At 43.9% G+C, this 4,631-nt stretch overlaps 1 protein-coding gene across 3 annotated transcripts in view; it reads left to right on the top strand.

Annotated features, from left to right (window-relative positions):
• Nucleotides 1-4,631, top strand: part of NPRL3 (NPR3 like, GATOR1 complex subunit) — a 63,799-nt gene continuing 59,168 nt past the window's right edge. For 2 of the 3 annotated variants that reach the window (XM_058433961.1, XM_032145279.2), the window contains exon 1: nucleotides 1-165. The gene's annotated coding sequence lies outside the window, so the exon portion shown is untranslated. The remainder of the gene's footprint in view (nucleotides 166-4,631) is intronic. The other variant, XM_058433962.1, reaches the window with a different exon arrangement.

The following is a 4,631-nucleotide window of genomic DNA, read 5'->3' on the forward strand; positions in this document are numbered from 1 at the left end:
CGTCCTCCTCAGGCCCCCTCCGCCCCCGGCCGCGGCCCCACGGCGGGATGCGGGACAACACCAGCCCCATCAGCGTGATTCTGGTGAGCTCGGGGAGCAGGGGCAATAAGCTGCTGTTCAGGTACCCCTTCCAGAGAAGCCAGGAGCACCCGGCGTCCCAGACAAGTAAGTGAGCGCTGGGCGGGGGCCTGGCGCTCGCGGGGGCCGCCTCATTCCAGGGCCGCCTCGCGGAGCTTAGCTTTTGCTGGGCATTCGAGACCTGCTCGTGGTAGAGTATTTGAAAAGTAGAAAAAGGAAAAAAAAAAAAAAAAGTAAAAAAAAATAAAATCATGCGTTGTTCACCACACCAAAGCAACTACTGCTGACATTTCTTTTCAAGCCTTTAAAAAATAAAGTAAAATAAAATAAAATGAGTTTGGGATGTATTCATCTTGAGAAAATACAAAATTACGCGAACAAGGCCGGTGGCGGTAATCCCAGCACTTTGGGAGGCCGAGGCAGGCGGATCACCTGAGGTCAGAAGTTCGAGACCAGCCTGACCAACATGGTTGAAACCCCGTCTCTACTAAAAAAATAAAAATAAGAAACCCCAGAAATTAGCCAAGCGTGGTGGTGCGTGCCCATAATCCAAGCTACTCGGGAGGCTGAGGCAGGAGAATTGCTTGAACCCGGGAGGCAGAGGTTTCAGTGAACTGAGATCGCGCCACTGCACTCCAGCCTGGGCGACAGAGCAAGACTCCATATCAAAAAAAAAAAAAAAAAAAAGACTACGTGAACATCTGAAGTTGTCTTTGCCACCTCCGGTTCCAGCCAGCACAGGAATCACCCGTGGACGTGTTGGGAGTTTTCTGCCCTGTACATAGATGCAGATCTATCCACAGGAAAAGAGAACATTGCATGAGGTTTTTCATCGCACGAATTGTTCAGTGGCGCCCTTTTCCCATAGTCGGCGTTGGAGCTCCGTCTGCCTTTGCAAGTAGGGATCAACCTCACCCTTGGCTGCAGGTTGCTGCCTTCCCCTGTGGACGGCATGTAGTTACTTTTGATTTTTCATCATCATGAATGTTCACTTTTTGTTTTTATTTTATTTATTTTTTGAGACGGAGTCTCACAATGTCGCCCAGGCTGGAGTTCAGTGGCGTGATCTTGGCTCACTGCAACTTCCACCTCCCGGGCTCAAGGGATTCTCCTGCTGCAGCCTCCCAAGTAGCTGGGGCTACAGGCGTGTGCCACCACACCCTGCTTTTTTTTTTTTTTTTTAGTAGATATGGGGTTTTGCCATGTTGGCCAGGCTGATCTCGAACTCGGGGCCTCAAGTGATCTACTCGCCTCGGCCTCCCAAAGTGCTGGGATTATAGGTGTGAGCCACCACACCCGGACTGTTCAGTTTTTATTCTATATTTTGTTTTAAAATTATTTTTAAACTTGTTGATATGGCAGAAAGTTTTAAAGATACAAAGCAGTTTAGATTATGAAAAGAAAGTTATTTCCTACTGATGGCCCCCAGCCCCCAGTTTCCATCATAGGGGTAACTACTGTTACCATTTTTCTGTGTCTTTCCGGGACCTTCTGTGTAAATACAGGCGTATGCATTTCTTTTTTCTTTTTTTTTTTTTGAGATGAGTCTTGCACTCTCACCAGGCTGGAGTGCAGTGGCACGATCTCGGCTCACCGCAACCTCCGACCGCCTGGTTCAAGCAATTCTCCTGCCTCAGCCTCCTGAGTGGCTGGGATTACAGGCATGTACCACCATGCCCAGCTCATTTTTTTTTTTATTTTTAGTAGAGATGGAGTTTCACCATGTTGGCCAGGCTGGTCTTGATCTCCTGACCTCGTGATCCACCCACCTTGGCCTCCCAAAGTGCTGGGATTACATGCGTGAGCCACCGCGCCCAGCCCAGTGGTTTTTTTCTAAGCACGAGCAAAGGCACACCATACACCCTGTTCTGTTTTCACTTTCACTTCATGTCTTCATCTTTGATGTAGAATCAGAACCTGTCGAGCATCCTTGTCCTTTTTACCGGCCACAGTGAATTCCATGAGATGAACATATTGTCATTTGTTTATCTTGTCGTCTTGGTTGATGGACGTAAAATTGTTTTCAATCTTTTGCTAATACGAAAAGCGCAAACGTCCTTTCCATGTATTGTCATTTTGCAGAATTCTTGTAATATTAAATCCCCGAAATAGCATGGTTGGGTCTAAGGGATAAGGAGCATGTTTATTTTTAATAGGTTAGATTTTTCAATCTTTGTTAATCTGGTAGGTGAAAAATTATATCTGGTAGTAATTTTAATGTTTATTTGCCTTTTAATTGAGATAGAAAGCATATTTTCCTGTTTTTGGAGCCATTTAGATTTCCTTTTCAGTGAATGACTTATTTATAACCTTTGCCTAATGTTCTCTTGGGTTGTTTGATTTTTTTTCCTTATAGATTTGAAGGAGTTCTTTATATATTTAATGTAAAAATAGGTCTTGTTTGACAAAGCTATAGTTACCCTGTTTGCTTCCGTGTAGTTCTTGCCAGAATTTTGATTTTTATGGAGTTTTCAGTCTAATCTCTTGTGGTTTCTGAGTTTTGTTTTAAATAGAAAGGCGTTCTGCTCTCCAAAATTATTAACAACAATAAAAAACTCCCTTTTTTTCCTCCAGATTGTTCATGTCTTTTTTTTTTTTTTTTTTTGAGACAGAGTCTCACTGTGTCGCCCAGGCTGGAGTGCAATGGCATGATCTTGGCTCACTGCAACCTCTGCTTCCTGGGTTCAAGCAATTCTCCTGTCCCAGCCTCCTGAGTAGCTGGGATTACAGGTGCGTGCCACCACGCCCGGCTAATTTTTGTATTTTTAATAGAGATGGGGTTTCACCATATCAGCCAGGCTGGTCTCAAACTCCTGACCTCGTGATCTGCCTGCCTCGACCTCCCAAAGTATGTCTTGTTTTTAAATGTGTTTGTCTTGGCATAAGGTGAAGGCTCATCCTAAGAGCTGATATTTTCTGGGCTCTCGTGAAGAGTTGCGGGTGAACTGTTTGGTTGCCTTTGGAGCCCTGTGGAACTGGAGTTATAACAGGCCACAATGTGGCCAAATGATGATTGATTGGGCCAACATAATTTTCTTTTCCAAATGGCTATCTGGTCTCAACATAATTTTATTGAATAATTCACCTTACTTCCAGTAATTGATTCTGCTGTCTTTATCATGTGCTAAATTCTTATGTTTACTTGGATCTATTTTTTTCTTTCTTATCTCCTCCAATGATCTATGTGTAGGTTCCATAATAATTAATTACTGTAACTTTATATTATGTTATACTGTCAGTAAGGTTAGTCACTTGTAATTGCTTTTCTTTTTCAGCATTATCCTGGCTATGCTTTATTATTTTTCCCTGTAAACTTTAGCATCAAGTGTATTAAGTCCCACTCCCAAGCTCTTGGTGTAGGTAGCTTTGAATCTGTTGATTAACTGGGAAGAAAAAGCATCTTTATGTTGAATCTTCCCGTTCATGAAAATGATATGTCTTCTATTCATTCTTTTCTCCCTTATTAGCTTTTCCATTGTTTTCATGGGCCTCTTGCACGCTTCTTAGGTTCATCACTAGGTTTTTAAATTTTTTTACTCTGGTAAAGTATTATTGTTTGTGTATATGAAGGCTCTTGGTGTATGTACATTTAAATTTTTTTTTATTTTGCCTATGCTTTTTCCAACCTAATTGTCATTCCACACTGTGAGGGGGTGTGTGTGTGTACATGTGCATAGGGGCCTACCTCGTTTTATTGCACTTCACTTTATTGTGTTTTTTACAAATTGAAGGTTTATGGCAACCCTGTGTCCAGCAAGTCTATACTCGCTTTGTATCTCTGTGTGATGTTTTGGTAATTCTTGCAGTTTAGGTGTCTTCATTAAACAACAGATTTTCTTTTTTTTTTTTTGAGATGGAGTTTTTGTTCTTGTTGCCCAGGCTGGAGTGCAATGGCGCGATCTCAGCTCACTGCAACCTCTGCCTCCCAGGTTCAAGCAATTCTCCTGCCTCAGCCTCCCAAGTAGCTGGGATTACAGGCTTGCGCCACCACACCCGGCTAATTTTTTTCTTTTTTTGTATTTTTAGTTGACACGGGATTTTACCATGTTGGTCAGGTTGGTCTTGATCTCCTGACCTCAGGTGATCCGCCTGTCTCGGCCTCCCAAAGTGCTGGGATTACAGGCATGAGCCGCTACCCCCGGCAACAGATTTTTTGTTTGTTTGTTTTTTTGAGATGGAGTCTCGCTCTGTTGCCCAGACTGGGGTGCAGTGGCACGATCCCAGCTCACTGCAACCTCCACCTCCTGGGTTCAAGCAATTCTCCTGCCTCAGCCTCCTGAGTAGCTGGGATTACAGGCGCCCGCCACCACGCCCAGGTAATTTTTGTATTTTTAGTAGAGACGGGGTTTCACCATGTTGGTCAGGCAGGTCTCGGACTGCTGACCTCATAATCCACACACTTTGGTCTCCCGAAGTGCTGGGATTACAGGCGTGAGCCACTGCACCCGGCAACAGATTTTTAATGTAGACGAAGCAGCCTTATATTGGAAGGAGATGCCAGCTAGGACTTTCTTTTTTTTTTTTTTTTTTGAGACAGAGTCTCGCTCTGTCGC

This window comes from Hylobates moloch, unplaced genomic scaffold (assembly GCF_009828535.3).
Source record: "Hylobates moloch isolate HMO894 unplaced genomic scaffold, HMol_V3 SCAFFOLD_23, whole genome shotgun sequence".
In the NCBI taxonomy this organism is placed as follows: Eukaryota; Metazoa; Chordata; class Mammalia; order Primates; family Hylobatidae; genus Hylobates; species Hylobates moloch.